This window comes from Grampus griseus (genome assembly GCF_964374135.1).
Source record: "Grampus griseus genome assembly, chromosome: 3".
NCBI classification, from domain to species: Eukaryota; Metazoa; Chordata; class Mammalia; order Artiodactyla; family Delphinidae; genus Grampus; species Grampus griseus.
Window position 1 is genome coordinate 146,604,307 of NC_139019.1, and position 19,084 is coordinate 146,623,390.

Here is a 19,084-nt window from a genome sequence, read left to right on the forward strand (position 1 = left end):
AGGCAGGAATACAGCCCCGGGGTTGCCAATCTTCTGATTTTTTGCAAGAGAAGTAGGAAAGAATGAATTTTGTTTTTTAATGTGCAGGTTCTCAATTTTAAAACATTGGCAACTAATTCAAGTGTTTTTTTCTCTAAGTACTATGTGGGCCAAACAAAATATATCAGTAAGCCAAATTTGACTCACAGGCCAAGGGTTTGCAATTTCTGAAGTTTTGTGTCATGGTAAATGCAATGGAATCCGTCTGGGTTCAAACCCCAGTTCTCCCATCTGCTTTGGGGTGACCTTGGGCAAGCCATCTAGCCTTTCCAAGTCTCAGTTAACTCATCTGTAAAATGGGTATAATAGTAGCATCTACTAATATGATATTTGAGAAAATTATATGAAATTATGTCATGGAAATTCCTTGGCCCAATGCCCAGCACATGGTAAGCCCTCTAGAAATTTTAGCTATTATTAATAACGCACCCAGAAGGATAAAGATAGAGCAGCAGGAATGGGCCGAGAAGGAGGCCGAGAAAACAGATCAAGCAGGCGAAACAGGGCCAAGTCTGAAAAGGCCACTCAACAATTTCCTGTCTTGATGCGTCAGGAATGGCCCTTAAGAGATTATTGTCACAAACTGGCCTCAAATCGACAAGAGAATTTTGACCAGGTTGGGCAGTGACCTGAAAGGTGGTGGCCTTCCACTATTCCTCTACCTCCTTCCAGAACATCATCAAAGAGGCTCTTGTGAAACTTCTGGATTGTTGTAGAGCAAAAGGTGGTTAGGGAGGGTGCCCTGCAGGGGGCAAAGTGGTGCCCCAGGTCTGTGGCTCGGTCGTTGCCCAGCTGTGTGATTTTGGCTGTGTCATTTCTTCTCCCTCTGAGACTCCACTTACCCATCTGTAAAATGGGATGATAATACCAGCCTCTCAGGATACCGGTGGGGATTAGGAATAATTCAGTGTAGCGTCTGGTGCAGAGCTCATGTACCACAAATGGGGGCTGCCATTATTGGTTATTGTGGTTACAGTTTGTATTATTAATGGGGCAGTTGAGGTGCTTGCCTGACCAGCAACCATTGACCTCTTTTCAGGTAACTGTCTTAGTTTTCCTATGGGGAACCATCCCCTCCCCATTCCCAACTGAATAGTTCAATTGGTGTTGGCTCCACCCCTGGCTCGAGGGACAGGGGTGTGAATCAGGCGTAGCTAATGAGAGTAGCATAGTCTCCTGGGCCAATGGGAATGAGATCCAGGCTTTCATTCAAACTATGAGAGCAGAGAAGCTCTCCCTTTACCACCAGATCTGTTGTAGTGAGGAGTAGGCCGGAGCTGCTGGCAGCCGTCTCACCACCACATGGGAAGAGCCTAACTAAGAATGGAGCCAAAATCGAGGAAATCAGAGCAAAGAGCTGGAAAAATTCTTGATCCTTGATAACATTGCTTAAGCACCTGGATCCAGCTGTGCCTGAGGCTCACACTATGCTGGGCTATTCCATTACAGGAGCCAAAAATAATTTCCCTTTTTTGCTCTTAGAACATTTTGAATGGGGCCTTCTGTAACTTGCAGCCAAGAACCTCAACAGATACATGAGCCTTAAAGATGAGTTAAGAAAAATGCCCAAAAGGGAGTTTAATCAGTTGGCAGTTCTTATACGCTCTCAGATCATGCTCTGAGTGTGACAGCACTATATTCCTTCTTCTGAGAGGATGGTAGTATACTCTGAAAGCCTTTGGTCAGGCTTTCCTTAAAGTAATTGTTCTCAACCGGGACGGTTTTGCCCCCCAGAGGACATTAGGCATGTCTGGAGAGATTTCTGGTTGTCACGGTGGGGCAAAGGGGAGGAAGTGCTGCTGGCATCTAGGGGGTAGAGGCCAGGGATGCTGCCAAACGTCCTACAATGCACGAGATAGCCCCTCCCCCAACCAAGTATGATCCCCTCCAAACGTCAACAGTGCTGAGGTTGAGAAATCCAGAAGAAGCAATACATCATCCAGCATTTTACTCCCACCAGCTCTCCTCTACACCCAGAGCTTCCCGGGGGTCTTAAAGTACAACATACTTGAAGACAAAAACCAGGCTCTTAGGGAACTTTATTACTTCGTGATGTCCTCTTGGACTCAAACCCAATTGACTCAAACCCAATTCAAAGAAGCTGCCCAGAGTTTACACACAGGTTATGCATCATCCCCTCCCATTACCATAACAACCACACCTCATAACTACTGGACCAACAGGATGAGCAGGCAACCTCTCTGAAGACAGTCTCATCCAGTGACACCTGCATGGCTTCCCACATCTGGCAGTAATGATCAAACCAATCAGCAAATTATATAAATCCCACATATCCAATAAAGAGGAAAGATAGCATTCCCTTTCTATCCAGAGGAACATTTCTCAGTGTGTTGCTGCTCCAACACTAGTCCTGTGAGATAATCATAGGATTAAAATATATATATATATATATATATATCAAAATCAAATAAGTGTGGGAAACATGAAAGCCTCCATTACCTTGTGGGCAGAAGGCTCTGGTAAGTCCTACAGTTTAAAAAACCTGTTTAACTTTCTTGAACTTGGTATTTCCCAAATTCCCATGATCACAGAATACTTTTTCACTTATAATACTTACTTAATATTTCATAGGACTATTGCCCCACAGGACACCCACTGGGAAACATTTCAAGGGAACTACAGAGAAAATGAAATATTAATGAGATATAAAAGCAGATCTGGGGAAACCAAGTAACGGTGGAAACAGACCAAGTTCCTTTGGCCAGAGAACTGTGCCTTAAACTTCTCAGTATGGCTCATCCTAGTTTCATTTGAGCATCCCTACCTTTTTATGGCTACTCCAAAAGAGGCTCTTGAGGGCTGAACGACTGTCAGGCGCTGGGCTAGACAGTGGGATTGAGAGAAAAGTCAGACTCCACTAGATACTGCAGTGATGGGTAGGATTTGGAGAAACTGCCATGGAAGAGATGCTGCTGCTCTGTGGATGCCAGCCTTCCTGGAGAGCCTTCGCATGTGAGGGAGAATGGAGGGATTGACCCCTTGCATCTTAAAATCTTCAAGTAATCTCAGGAGCATGCAATTCCTACATATCAGTTATATTGACCTCTCCAAGTTTAACAAGGAGCTGGGCAGGCACAGGGGGTCGGAGGAACAGTGCCCTGACCCGTGAATGGTGGCGTCAGGCACAGCCAAGTGCCTTCCTAAAGGAGACCACCCCACCCAAGGCCGCTGTAGAGGGAAATAACTTTAGGCTGTGCTTGATCAAGGGGCGGCCACGGATTGGACAAAAGATGGGCACCTGACTCAAGGGCAGCCCATCCATTGGCTGGTTGGTGACCTATGAGGAGGCCAGAACAAAAAACCCTGCCCAGTAATTTCAAGTAATTGAGTTGATGGGTTCTGTGCTTCTAAGATTTAAATAGGAAAAATATGGAGTGAGTCAGCAAGTTGGTGGCAGAAGAAAAAAGATGCACAAGTAACAAGCTGACACTGCAGCGATGGAATGAAGATGCGTGAGCTCCTGCTCTGAAGGGATCAGAGAGCAAAGAGCCTGCCCCAAATCCTGACCTCAGAGACTCACACGCGGAGCCAGGAGCCAGGCTCCAGGCTGTTGACCCAGAGTCCTGGCTCCTAATCAGTGGGGCAGCACAGGGAGCCCAGGAGTCTGCTGTTCTCCGAGGAGCCAGTGTCAGCCTCAGGCTGACGTCACCCAAAGAAAGGCGCCGTTTTTAGAGCCTGCAGTTAGGAGAACAGGGACCTTGATAGTGACAGTCAGTCCAAATGCTGGCTGGGACCAGCCCTCAGCAGGAAGCCCCTTCGCCTCCCAAAGGTACCTTTGGAGTCTAGGACCATTGAGACTTCACAGATTCTGCAGTCATGACATATTACAGCTAATGTCACACCCAGGGGCTTGCCATGGCTGTCCCAGAAGTCACACGGAAGGCACTGCAAAAACACAATACAAAACCTCGCGCCTAGAATAACAATGCCACAGTGCTCTTGATTTGAAGCTTGGGTGGCTTTTTGCAGGGGAAGGAGATGGTCAAATGCATATACTTGTCTTGAAAATGAAGTAATGCCAACCAAGATGCAGGGAAAAGGGGCTGGGGTCGACTTCACTTGCCTGAATTCTGCTCCCAGCAATCAGCATTCTGGAGGAAGCCGTGGCAGCAGAACTATATCACAAACCACTTGAATTTCATCCCAGGCTTTAGGACCTAAGCGTCAGTGACCACATGTCTTGGGGCAGGAGTGTGAGAGCCAGCGGGAGATACAGGCAGCCGGCCGGACCTCCACCGCACCAACCCAGGGGGTCGCGTGTATGTCAGACCACCGAGCAAGACTTGGTTCAATCCCATCACACTCACTGAACCCACACTTCGTGCTCCACATTGTCCTCAGTGCCCTCACACGTGTGACCCCATTTGTTCTCTCCATAACAAACAAGTCTCTCGACACGTATTAAAGTTATGGGATGTGGCTGCATATTAAGCCAGAATGGAGTGAACCTCGCAGGCGGTTTAAATTCAGAATTTACTATTTTCTCTTTGCCTTTTACCCTTTCACCTCCCGAAAATTATTTTAAGAGCAGAATCATTTGAATGATGGAGTATCTGCATTTAGACTTTTCTCTTGCCTCCTTTGACCAGCTTGGTTGTTCTCAGACTCTAAACGGATGTCAGTTACTGCACTGGGTCGTAGAGCACACACACTGTGTCCTGCACTGAATTCACATTTTAAGGGTTTTTAAGAGTCTCTGACGCTATGGTTTTTCACGTGAAGTGCTCACTTTGGAATCCAAGGGCTGCAAAAGGGGAGACCCTATTGTACCCTGACAGTTCTGGAATCCACAGGTTTGTTCATTCAACGCACATTTATCAGTACCTGCAATCAGGGCTGGGATCATAGCGATGACCAAGGATGGATTCTGCTGTGAAGGGAATCGAAAGCCCTCTGAACCCAGACTGGGCTGGTTCATCTCACTGAATGCTCAGAGCATGCCCGAGAAGGAGGAGGGCTTAGAAAGAAGTATCTGGTCCTCGAACATCCGACCAATAAAGAGCAGACAGGAGATCTGAACCCAAACCCTCTAACTCCAAGGTGGACTCTTTTACCCTCTCTACCCCCCAGTCCTCAAACGTGCACATTAATAGCTACAACGCCCATGAGATAGTGACAAGGCCGGAGAGCAGTCCAGGCATGGAGTAAAGATTTAGCGCCCCACTCAGTGGATCAGGAAGGAGGTTACATCTGAGCTGAGCCCCGAAGAGTGTGCAAAATTAGTCATTTCCCATGGCAAAAAATCAGGCCAGGCGGCAGGAGCAGTGGACACTGGATTTTCTCTGCCCGGCCTCTGTTCCCCTTTCTTTTTGGACCTTAGCACCCTGATCTTCCTTTGGGCATCTGCCTCCCTTCCCATCTCAGTCCATGTGGTTTGTGTGGGGTGGACCCCAACGCCTCTCTCCAGGGTGGCTACGTGATCCAGTCCTGGCCGATCAGAGCATCTCATTTCTCTGACCACCGTGAGGGGTTTCAGGGTGGGCACATGACCGAATCTGAGCCAAGGAGATGAATGCGAGGACTCTCTGGGCCCGCCAGGAAGAGGGATTTTGCTCCACCAGAGATACTAAGAGGCTAGGATGTGCTCCTGGGGTTGCTTGGAGCCACTTGGCCACCTTGTGAGGAGAGAGCCTGTCTTCCAATGAGAGAGAAGAGCTGGGCAGGTAGGGAGAGTCCCAAGAGGAGGTGACATCGTTTGAGGCCATGCCTGAAGCTACCCCATCCCTGGGCTTATGTGTATATGAGCCAGTAAATGCCCTTCTGTGAGGAAAGCAGTTTGAATTGGGCTTCCATCCTTGGATCAATAGAGTGAGCAGAGTAGAAATAATAGTCTGAGAATAATAGTACTGAAACCATGTTGGACCTTGACATTACTATTCAGCTGGGGATGCAGAAATCAAAACTTCTTCGTAACCTTTTCTGGAACACAATTTACACGTTGCTTGATCAGAAGGCAGGGTAATAGACTCTCTAGAGCTTTAGCAGATGTACTGTGGCTCAAATTCTCATTTGGACAAGGAAACGGGGGCTCAGAGAGCTGAAGGACATGGCCCACAGTGGAACAGAGAGCAAGTAGCCCCACAGAGAGCAGGATGCTGAGGAAACTGTCTTGGATAGGTGGGCTTGGATGTGCGAAGGGTGGAGGACCTAGATGTGGGCTGGAAGAAGGAAGCAGTGGGCAAGGCACCTGGCAAGAGGCCTTGGGCTGGGCAGGCCTTGTGGAGAGCCAGTTCAGGATCAGACAGAACTGGAGTCACATCCTTGATCTGCTGTTTTATTAGCAGAGTGATCTTGAAAGCCACATCCTGTTCTGTGCCTGAATGCCGTGGTTTATAAAAGAGGGTTCGGTCCTTCATTGAACTATGAGTCCCTGAGTTCTCTGATGACCACACCCCAAAATGGCCTCTGAAGAAGACAAACCAGGTTCTGGGCGGGCCTCAGAAAGGTTACGTTTCTGGTCAGGGAAGTCAGGAAATACACAGTTTGTTCATCATCTGCCTTCCCATCTCATCCTGTAGGCTCCAGGGGACGGGGAGATTTGTTTTGTCACTGCCTAGCTCAGTACCTAGCACGTGGTAGGCCTTCAAAAAGTAAGTCTTGAATAAATACGAGTGAACAAATAAAGTAATAAAATGGTAAGTACTGTACAGTAAATAGAATACAGGATGTGATAGAGAGTAACACGGGATAGTTTAGACGACCTGGTCAGAGAAGGCTTCTCAGAGAAGAGGGTATTTGAGCTGAGACCTGAATGGCGAGCAAACAGCCATATGAAGAAGCTGGAGAAATGCCTGCTAGGCAGAGTGAACAGCATGTGCAAAGGTCCTGGGGCAGAAATCAAGACTGGAAAGAAAGCCATGTAGTTCCAGTGGGAGTGACAGAGGGAAGCTGATGTTGGAGAGGCCGGCAGGGACTTGATCACTGCTGAACGTAACAAGGAGTTTGAACCTGAACTAAGCACAGTGGACAGCCATTGGAGAGTCCTGGACAGGGCAGGGACATGATCTGACTTACGTGTTCAAGAGCGCTCCCTGCCCACTGTGTGGTAGCTGAAATTCAGCAGGAAAGACAATAATGTATGTCACACACAGCACGCGGCACACAATAGGTGCTCAGTGAACAAGAAGCATCCTTCACGACCCCTAATGCCACATCTACAAAGGCTCGCCAGTGTCCATTCCAGGCCAAGAATGTGCTCTTTATCCTCTGGGTTCAGGCTCTCTCTAGCTACCCTCTGTGTACTGTGATGGCCATAGTAAAGCCAACAGGCTAAGCTTTGGAGGAAAACCCCCTCCCCTTTTTGGTTACAGTAACAATCCAGGAGTCACGGTGGGGAGGTGTAGGGTGCGGGGCGGGTGGAGTGCGAGCCTTCTGTTCAATGTTGAGCTGCTCCCAACATACTTTTCAAACATTCGTTTGCTTTTGCCCAGTCTCCTCCGTAAGAGACACGCTTTCGGATGTGTTTTGAAAAATATTCCATATGCTAATGGAATGTCACCATCTGCCAAAGAAGGCAGAGCTGTTTTTAAAGGAAAAACTATTACAGAAATGAGGTATTCACAGAGGGGCACTAAAGAGCCCAAACGTCGCTGACCTGAGGCTGACCTGGGCTGCCTCGTGTTACCAACATGAAAAGGGAGTGAGAAAATCTGAGGCCAATTAACTTCTCTCTCTCCCTCCCTCTCTCTCCCTCTCCCTCTCTCTTTTTCTCCCCTCCCCTTCTTGGAGACATGATGAAATTTCCTGAAACAAAAACTCGCAGCCCGTTCTATAAAATGCTTTCGCCTTTGGTGGAAAAAGCCCCGATGGTCCCTTTTATCTCCTCATTCCTGAGGCGCAGACCTGGACCCCGTCTGTTTGGGCAGATGGGCCACAGGGAACACTCCCAAGGCCCCGAGAGGCCGGGCCGGAGCGGGAGGCCCCGGCGCCCGCTGGCTCTGGCCGCCCAAGCCCTTGCCGTCGGGAGAGCGCGGCGCTGTCTTGGACGGAGCAGGAAACAGGATTAGGTGTCCCGTGGCGTGATTACTGGACAGGCATTGTTCCTTGGGAGGCCTGGGCAGCTCGGACGGACGCAGTGTTTGGAGAAGAAGGTTTTCCAAGCTCTGGGCACGTCCTCTGGGCCCTGCCAAGCCTGCTGGTTATCATGCCCCTACCTTTCCGGTGGCTTCTTCTCCGCCGTGGGCGCTGGCTTGTCCTCCTGTGCCCTCTCCTAACTGCCATGTGCTTCCGGACTCCGTGGCAGGCCTCTCTCTTCTCCACAGCCCAAGTCCGCACCACTTGAATATCTCCCAGGCACCTGCAATGTCCAAGTCCGAACGCCCTTCCACCCCCTCAGCCCGACTGCTCCTTCCCTTATCTGGGGGACCAAGCGCCCCGCCACTAGTTTGGTGCAGGGCATGCAGGGGTTTCCCACCTCAAGGCCTTTGCACCTCTGCCCCCACTAGCCTGGAATATTGCATGGTGGGCTCCTGCTTATCGTTGAGGTCGTGGCTCAAATGTCTCCCAGGCCACTGCCCCCCACTGCCCTTGTGTGATCTCTTCAGAGCACTTATCAGGGTCTGAATTTATCTTGTGAACTCATGTGTATATGGGCACCTTAGCTTTCACAGTGTGTTGTCAATTTCTTCTTGGGGGAATGTAAGTTTCCTGAGAGCAGGGACCATGTCTCCTTTCCATTAGAGTGGCACTTAGTGGCACACAGAGGGAACAGGGGTGCCACTGTCAGCGCCCACCCCCCCCAACCAAGGTCCGTACTTTCTGTCTCAATACCCCACAAAACCGCCCTCAGTGTTCTGCCCTATTCCAGACCTCAACCTTTCTCTCCTGAATCTCAACACTAGCCTTCTAACTGGACGCTACCAGTTTCAAACCCCGCCATGGCTGCCTACTGCCCCCAGTATACAGCCCCCTACTCGGCTGGGCACCTGGCACTTATCCCGTCCAGCTCCAAGCACTCCCCCACCCACCGTGCCTCGCTGAAGGCACACCACGCACATTTGTTACGACTGCAGAACAGCTGCACAGGTATGAGTGGGAGGGAAAAGAGATGTGCAGAGGGTCTGTTAATGCAGGGGGGACTGCACAGCGTGAGGCCTGGCTCCGTGGGGAGACTGCTGGCATCATGGTGCCCACTGAGAGGGAGAGGCTAGGCAGCGTGGTGAGAGCTCAGCCGTGGCAGTCAAGACAGACTGGAATCGAGCTCAGGGCTCGCTAGGGAGACACACCTGAGCCTCGGTTTCTTTAATGTTAATAATATAACCACACAGGGTTATTGTGAGGATAAGAGTAAAGCCCTTACCAGCAGTCCTGGCACGCACTAATGGGGGTTATTTCTATTCTTGCTGTCGTTGCAGTGGTGTTAATCAGTCTCTCCCCAGCATCGCTCACCACCCCCAGCCCTGCCACCTACATGCACACTGAGGACCTGATATTGTCTCCTGTCCACTTGGAGACGCTACAACGAGCTGAGGATACTGGCATGTTGAGGTCTCATTCGTTTTCCAGAAACATCCCCTGCAGATAGGATATATAGGCTGACTGCTTTTAAAGCAGAGTTATATATTTTTTTTTGCGGTACGAGGGCCTCGCACTGTTGTGGCCTCTCCCGTTACAGAGCACAGGCTCCGGACGCGCAGGCTCAGCGGCCATGGCTCACGGGCCCAGCCGCTCCGCGGCATGTGGGATCCTCCCGGACCGGGGCACGAACCCGTGTCCCCTGCATCGGCAGGCGGACTCTCAACCACTGCGCCACCAGGGAAGCCCTAAAGCGGAGTTATACTTAATTAACAAAAAAAAATTAACAAAAATAACTTGGTGTAAACATGATTCACCTGGTCCATCTCCCCCTGTTCCACCCACTGAATAGCCCAGACTACTGGTTACAAACTCAAGTCCTCACCGGGACCAGTCCTCACGGGGGACTGTCAGCATGCTTCCTCATTTTTCCCCTTCAAGAGGCCCAGGTAGGCTTCAGTCTGCCTGCGCACGTTTAAATTTGTCTCATCTCACACCCTCCCAAACTCTAACCCTTATACTTTTCTCTGCTCTGGGAATTCTGTACCATCTGTTTAAATGCCACAGTTGAAGCTACCAAAAAGAGCTGGCACCAAAAACCTATTATGTACCAGGCACTGTGCTAGGCACTTTAGGTCATCTAATCCTTACAGTGATTTTAAAATACTGTCTCCACTTCCCAGATGAAGCAGCTCAGGTTCAAGGCAGGGAATGCCCTTGCCCAGAGGGCCTGCTGTCAGTTAGCTGGCAGAGCTCCAATACCGACCTAGGTCTGTTGGCCCCAAAGTTCATGCGCTTTCCTCTGCCATCCAGTAGACCAGTGACCCCCGTGGATAGTCTTCATCAAGATCCAAAGGCTGTGGTGTTCTAAGAGCATTTCTTCCCAATCCCCAGAGCTGTAGGATATTTGGGAGAAAAAACACAGCCCATGAGCACAGAATGGTTCCTTGGATCCAAAAATGGTGGTGAAGGGTGGAGGGAGCTTAAGTTGTAGTCATGATACCTCCCCAGAACATCGGCTTTGAGCTGCTGTTCCTAAGGCATGCCCCGCCACAGATTTAAAGTCTTTGGCGTGGTCACTTCCCTGTTTTCCCAGACCAACCCAACAATAACATGTCTACTCTGAGAAATACAATTAAGTGATTCCTGGAGACAGGATGAGTAGGTGGTCACAAAGTTGAAAGCAATGGGACAATACAAATCCATTTATAGGAGTATGCTTTCCAGGTTACCCTGCGTGCACAGAGGAAATAGTTACTGCTGATCTGCACTACAATTCTTCCACATGGCTTCATACAACCAATAAAAATTTTACAACACTTGAATGAGGATTTCAGTGCATTTGGGCAGGTAAACACCTGAATATGGCCCTGTTCTCAGTTATCCTACAGATGCTGATTGAGTGTCTATGAGGTGTTAGACCCAGCTCTGTGCAACAGACAAGCAGAAGTTTGGAGGTCTTGGAGCTCCCAGAGTCTTCCCCAGCTGGAAGTGCATGCAACGTGTAGCATGTACAAGCATGCTACCTTCAATGTTAAATGTGATTGAAGACAGTGGCTGTCAGCTCTTGATTCCTTCCTCCTCCTCTCCTTGTCTTTTCAAACACCTCCCTTTTTGGGTCATTTTTTATTAACCAACATGTATCGACTACTGTGTGCTGGTCACTTTGCCACAAAGCTCATCACTTAATTTGTCCCTTTTCTCTGGAATCCCTTTCATTCTTCAAGAATTCAGTTGCCAATCTTGGATGCAATGCTTCAACAGGTCACTGCTAGAAAAGCTTAAGACGGTTCAGAGACAGCAAGCTGATACTCTAGCAATTGACTTAAAAAAAAAAATCAGTTCTCAACTTTGATAAATTGGGTCTCTTCATAAACTGGATTTTCAGCTTTTCTTGAAAATTTACACCTGGCATCACTGGGTCTGCATTCCAGCAACAGACCATCCAGAGCTAGAGCAGGTACCCTCCAGGACTTGGACTAGTGAAACCTACTCTTTTTTTTTGAAACCTTCTCTTATACATGGGAAAGCTGAGATCCAAAAGGGGGGATTGCCACACAGCTAATTAGTAACAGGATGATCAGCCAGTCTCCCTAATTTCCCTTCTCCTTATTATTATTATTTTTTTGTGTGGTACGCGGGCCTCTCACTGTTGTGGCCTCTCCCGTTGCGGAGCACAGGCTCCGGACACGCAGGCTCAGCGGCCATGGCTCACGGGCCCAGCCGCTCCGCGGCATGTGGGATCCTCCCGGACCGGGGCACGAACCCGTGTCCCCTGCATCGGCAGGCGGACTCTCATCCACTGCACCACCAGGGAAGCCCCCCTTCTCCTTATTAACTAGAAACCAAACAGGCTGAGGTTGCAAAGCACCACTTAGTCTGATTGTATATCCAAGGAGTTCTACCAAAATCTGAGAATCTCTGTGCCTTCGTAGCTGTGAATTTCTTGTAGTAACACCTCACCTACCAAGGAAAAGAGAAACTAGTACTGACTGCTTTGTATTGACTGAAGTTATGGACTGAACACCTATATGTGAGGGCAGGAGGCGACGGGAGGTGTGAAGATCCAGGCCGACACCTGAGGCTTTTCCACCCTGCAGCACAGTTTGGGTTCAACATCTGCTCTTCATAACAATTAGCCCAAATCACCAAGAACAGTTTATTCTGTTTAGCACAGGCAGGGATAGAAAGACCTGTGAAAATGGAGAGTCATTACAGGAAAAGACAAGAAACCACTTCAACCTGGTGCTCAAGGAACTAAATAACTTATGGAATATCCTTATAACCAAATACTAGGCAGCCGTCAGCAAGAATTACATGTACTGACATAGGATATAATCTCAAGAAGACTAGATGAAAAGGTGCAGTACAGCACGCTACCATTAATGTTACAGGGCATGGGGACAGTACGTATGTTTGTATGTAGACAGGCAGGTAGGCATATACGCATAGACACGTACATACACACACCCTTCCGTACACAGACTATTATCCGTCAGAGGATATGCAAAAAACTGGTTAACAAGGATTGGAGGACGGAGGGTCAAGAGTGAAAGGGAGAACCACTTTGTACACTATCTTTTATGGCTTGTAAATTGGTTTTCTTAACCGTGTGCATACTAGCTATTTCTAAAACATTTTTTTTTACAAGAAAAATGAGTGGGGGCAAAACTGTATAGAATTACTCTAATTTCATCTCAAAAGTCTACATTACCAATTCGGCTAAGGGCTGGCGGAATCTAGTTATCAGGAAAACTCTGCTACTGTGCAGGCCTCCTGAGCAGAATCCTGCAGATACTGTATTTCCTTCTGCTCTGGTCCTCAACCAGTGATGTGTCCATCTGCCAAAAGGAAAGACAACAATTTCATGTCCGATGTGTAAGGGGGAGAGGGCTGCAGCTGCACTTCTCACACTGCCCCCCCCCTTCGAGAATCAGAGGATCTACTCCCACCCAGAGCCATCTGGCACGTTTAAGGGACCATTTTCGTAGTAACTTGCGAGGCAATTAAGCACTTGTGGAAAGCAGATTTGCTGGGGAGGAGTTCTGAACCAGCCCCAGGGCATGGACTGGCATTATCTCATACCAGTTCTCCCACACCAAAAAAAGTACTTTTGTCTTCAACCTCACTGTACAGAGCAGATGATTTTTTCAATCTACAAACTTTAATTGTATGTCACTGATATACTGACAGCACGTTAACAGTTTTTTTTGAAAAATTTCTTAACAGAACATCAGAGTATTGCAACACTTTATTAAGAGTATTGGCTTTGAATTAGTAGCTGAAGTAACAATTGCATGAAGCCAGATCAGGTGTACTGCATAATACTCATACTTGATTTATTGACATTACTTAGCAATTTATTGGACAAAGGTCAAACTTTTTGTTTTTTATTAAGCACATTCCACAGTACAAAGCTGTCGTGAATAATATCTGTACAATTTAACAGTTTCAATAGCTGTTCAGACACAAATTTATTTCAAACAGTTATTGGCAAACATAATTAATTACAAGTTAGAATCAGACTATCCCAGTGCTTTAAAACATTAATATAGCAGTAATTTACAGTTTCTCAATTATGGTTAGCAAAATAAAGTCCAGAGTACAGCTGGGAATTACTACTATAATCCCAGAAAGTCAGAATTCCTCGGGTGCCAAAGTCCCCTGCTATAATTTAGTAGGCACAATTCAAAGGTTGTGTGCATATTCAAAGGCCATGATCTCCCAAGGAACCAGAATTTCTATATTAAACATGCAGACAACCACAGAAAGTCCATTCGTTCAGAAGAATTGCCTCCTCCCCTGCCCCTCCCTGCCCTGCCCCCTGGGCTCTCCTAACCAATCTGATATTAAAGCTGTAAGGTAAGAGTGGTCAAAGTTAAGTCACTTTCACAACCGCTGTCAGGGTTACAACATCCACCCGCTGAACGGAGATTTCTTTTTTTTAACACTTTGAGACTCAACTTTTCAAAACCAGAAATTAATTTACTAACATGTAGGAGGGAAGGATGTATTTTTTAAAAAGGACAAAGGAAAACAAAAAAGCAAACCAACCCAATAAACAACCACAGACACACACATTGATTCCCACACCATTCTCAATGTAAAGGACAAAACAGAGCCCAGGCACCTTCCCCTCAGTGGGAGAGTGTGCTTCCACGGGAAGAGGTTTAGTTACAGGAAGTTCTCATTGGTCCTTTAAAACGTTAGCAACATTCCTTGATCTTTGGAAACAATGGCAAGGGGCAAATCAAAACCTAATATTGAACAAGGGAAAAGGAGTGCCAACCAGATGCCAAAGTCCTTTCCACGCACGTCAGCATGATGGTGCCATTCACACATTCGGGCTGCGGAGCGCGCGGGAGCCAGGAGAGCTTGCCAGGGCCACGGCAGCAGGCGACACCAGAGATGACAGGGATGGGACCATGAGCCTGAGGCTTCACACCACCTGGGAGGACCCTTCCACTCAAGATGGGCCCTTGAACCTGCCTGACGCGGGTCCCGGGCTCCAACACACAAGTGGGCCCTGCTACCACCTGACAAGGGCAGGACGCACGAATGCCAGAGCCAGGAGAGCCAGTCAGCGGGGGCCTTCTCGCTCTTCCCTTCCCAGGGTTACTAACACACAGAGTGTGACCTGTGACGGTGGAGTCAAATGAATGCTATGGGAAGTGACCACGGGTACTTAAGGAGTACTGATGAGGAAAAGAACAACAAAAGTATTTAAGGTACCTCTCTACTGTATATACTGCACAACAAATAAAACATTTTGTGTTAAACTTTAGAGATTACATCTTAAAACAAGATTCCCATTAAAACACACACACACCACACGCACAATGACAATGACAATGACAAAATAAGAACACCGTTATGAATACTGCAGGAAGGGTTCTAGGTAATCCACATCAACCCTGGTAGCGGGTTCTTGAGTCCAGCCCACGGCTAAGGGCGAACACACTCTGCATTAGTGTCTCAGGCACGGGGGCCCTGACTCGAGCAACCTTGAGGTTAAACTGTTATGTACATTATATCTACATGCGGATACAGTATTTTAAATTAGGAGGCAAGCACACATGTAAAGGTGTTACTCTACCAAATATCAGGAGATGGTTGCGGGTACAGAGAACAGTTAATAAAAGAAAAGAGCTATATTACCTGTTGGGAGATAATATAACCTGGCTTACAGTTCTTTAAATTAAAAGAAATTGGTACAGAAAGGAAGTATAATCCAAAAAATATTACTAAAACAACCCAGAGAAATGTTTCCATTGTCCAACATGTTCCTAATACAAGTCACAATTCATAATGACTTGGACGGTCAAAAGGAGAACACTAACTTCTGAAAAGGAAAGCCCTGGACATTCTGGGTAGGTGTTTGGCACCCAAAATTTCACCGAAGAATGCTGTTTCTTAGTATCAGACCAAAGTGCAAAGCAATATAAATTAGAGGCCAAGTCTTCTCTTGACGGTCGATTTACTTCTGTAAAACAGACTGTACGTTCCTTTTATATGAACAATTTACATTTGAAGCGATAGATTTCTTTTCACTGATGGGGGGAGGAAATGGGCTTCTGTACTACTGAAAGTCGGTGAAGCTAAGGTATCCTTCTCAAAGTAGAGGCCGGAATCGGAGGTGAGAAATGTCGGTACTTGAAGAGTTAGGCTGCTTTGCATCTACCCAGCGTCTAGAACCAATTCCAGCTTCATAACTCAGCTGTGAAGAACTCCCTTAGGCATTTGGTAGCCATGTAGCCAGTAGTTCAAGACTAGGAAACCCTGAAAAAACAAAAACAAAGGGAGTATGGATGGATATTCTGGTTAGACATGGAGATATACACCACAGCCCATCCACATCCACACAGACATGTATGTACTTGCGCACACATAACACTGATTTTTAAATAATCAGCATCAAAATAGAAGTTGCAAGTTGTTTTGCGTATACTACATACCAGGTATCAGGTTTATTTAAACCTCTCAAGAACTTTATAAGGTAGAAACTATTATACCTACTTTACAAATAAGAGAACTGAGGCTCAGAAACATTATTTGGTTTAAAGCATTAGCCATTATATCCTGGGATAAACCATAATGGAAAAGAGTATAAAAAAGAATGTATTTATGTGTGTATTACTGAGTCAGTTTGCTGTACAGCAGAAATTAACACAACATTGTAAATCAACTATGCTTCCAGAAAAAAAAAAAAAAAGCAAGCATTAGCCGTTAAGTGACAGAGAGGGGATTCTAATAGATGACTGACCCTATAACCTATCATCTTTCATGCTGCTAAAAGTTATGCATGTAACAAAATATGCTTAATGTTAGATTTTATATTTAGCATAATCTTAAATTTACGCCATCCAGAGGCCACCAGGACCTGTCTCATGACCGACCCAGAGTCTTCATCTATCACTGTGAAACAAAAATATGTAAAAGCTAGTAAACAGAGTACTCCTTCTAAACAGAATGCCAACAGTCAGAAATTACTTCTTTTTGAAATAAATCATTTATAAAAGGACAACACAATGTAGAGGGGAAGACAACTGAATGTTCTATATTTTTTTGACCATGACCTTGAGTCAGGAACACATTTTAATCCCAATCTCTACATGCATCCGTGTATGTGAATACACACACATACCCCTACGCGGAACATTCTAACATTCCAACACTAATCGTTACTATGGACAATGCAGGCTGACATTTTATGTCCTAAATTTTACCCAAAGTCGAAATCCATTAAAATGATTTCACAACCACTAATAAGTTACAACCCTTTCCAAACACTGCACTAAACCATTGGCCTGGAAGATCTAAGTCACCTTTAGGTCTAAAATTCTATGGCCAAAGAGAGAGAAAAAGAAAGGGGGTGGGGGTGGGGGTAGTTGTTTGGTTTTGTTTTGCTTTTAAACCTTGTATATATTTTTTTAAAGGCAATTTTCCTAAAAGGTTAATTTCCACAAAATCCTAATTTCACAAGAATCCTAATAAGCTTCCAAACGAACGCAAGACAGATTCACAATTTCATCTGCCACTGTTTTCCCATGAAGGATATGTAAGAGTATTTGAATTATTTTAAAAATATTAACAACCAGAGATAAGAAGTCAGCACTCTCAAACGCTGCTGGTGGGAATGTCAACTGATGTAACTCTTCTGGAGGGTAACACAACTCTTAAGTATCAAACCTCTTTAAACATCATAGCTTTCAACCTAGACACTGCAGACATTTCTAGAATTCTATCCAAAGGTAATAAAAGGTTGGGCAAAGATTAAGCTGAAAGAATCATGGCAATGTGTTTTATAATAATTAAAAGCTGGGGGGGGATATAAATATATAACAGGTGCATATCCAAACAATCAAACATGATTTTGCCATTAGGAACAGTAATTTAGACAAATAGTGACATTACTGAAAGGCAACAATTTCACAATAAAGAAAAAAAAAGCACAGTTATCAAACATAATTTTTAAAAGCCTGAAAGGCTACATACAAAGGAGTTAATAATGGTGAACCAAGAAGAGGAGTTATCTACTTTTTACTAATTTCCTAATATTGTCTCATAATAAAAAAGAGAGCTACTGTATACATAGCTCTTGGGAGTTAGTAATTTTTTTTTAAAAAATGACTCAGCAAAAAAATCTATTGCTAAATTTCTCGACATAGAAATACTCCTACCTTATATTTTAGGGGTAAATATTTTACTGCAAGGTTAAATCATCATTAGGGTAGTGTTTCTTATTATGCATAAATTTTACAGCATCACATGGTAATAATTTTTTTCATGTTACAATAAATGAAAAGAATTTGGAAAAGAGCAATAAAATCTATAAAGTTGACTGCCAAGGTTGTCAGAAGTAATTCACTTTGAAGAGACAAACACATTTGAGGTTTCATTGCTTGTGCTGCTTAAAAAGCAGATAAGATTTTTCCACTGATTTATAATTGTGGATCATAACAAGGCAGTTGTTCTTAGTTTCCCAAAAAGGGGGCGAGAGGAGGGCCTGGAAGAAGTAACACTACAGTTTCCTTTCCACCACAGCCAATGAGAGAAACGGCATTGGTGATCATTTCATCTCTCAATCAAAGGAATCTAATTTCACGGCATTTTAAAGTAGTATATAAAAGTTGTCCAATTTGTGAAAGTTTACTATGTTCTATAATTCATCTATCAAATTCACCAGAGGGGGAGAAAACATACTACAGATGGCTTAGATTTTATCATGTGCTTCTTTAACAGTGGAAAGACACAAACACATATCCAAACTACAAAAGAGGTATACTTAAGTTGTTGTATGATATACCTACTCCCCTGACCCTATCCATTCCAGAAGCTCAGCCACAATTGTAGTTGTCTGTGTTCTATTTTATCTATTTATCTATGTGGGAAAATAAAAGCAGAAGCATTGGGATACAGTCAAAGCAATGCAGAGAGAATGTATAGCTCAGAAAATAAAAAATTAAGAACAGAATAAACTTAACAAAAGGTGTGCAAGACTTCTACACTAAAAACTGCAAAACACTGCTGAAGAGAAACTGAAGAAGACCTGAATAGTAAAGAGATATACTGGGTTTATGGATTAGAAGACTCAGCATTTGTTAAAGATGGAAATTCTCCCCAAGGTGACCTTTAGAGTCAATGCAGTCCTGATCATAATCCCATAATCTTCATAGAATTTGATGATTTCATTCAAAAATGAGTATGAAAACCAAGAGGACCTAGAAGAGTCAAAACAATTTTTTTTAAACTGACTTATTACACAGCATGGTATTGGCAAAAGGATAGCCATAGATCACAGAACAGAATAGAGGCCAGAAAAAGTATAACAAACAAGTGGTCAATTGAGTTTTTGACAGAGTGCTATAACAATTCGATGGGAAGAGGACAGTCTTTTAACCCAAAAGAGCTGGAACAACTAGAAGGCTGTATAAAAAACACCATTCACAAAATTAATTCTAAATGGATCAAAGACCTAAATGTAAAACCTAAGCATATAAAACTCTTACAA

At 45.4% G+C, this 19,084-nt stretch overlaps 1 protein-coding gene across 6 annotated transcripts in view; it reads right to left on the bottom strand.

The window, feature by feature from the left end:
• Positions 1–13,306: 13,306 nt before the first annotated feature.
• FBXW11 (F-box and WD repeat domain containing 11) overlaps positions 13,307–19,084 on the bottom strand; it is a 132,409-nt gene continuing 126,631 nt past the window's right edge. For all 6 annotated transcript variants that reach the window (XM_082652024.1, XM_082652029.1, XM_082652027.1 and 3 more), the window contains one exon: positions 13,307–15,852. The gene's annotated coding sequence lies outside the window, so the exon portion shown is untranslated. The remainder of the gene's footprint in view (positions 15,853–19,084) is intronic.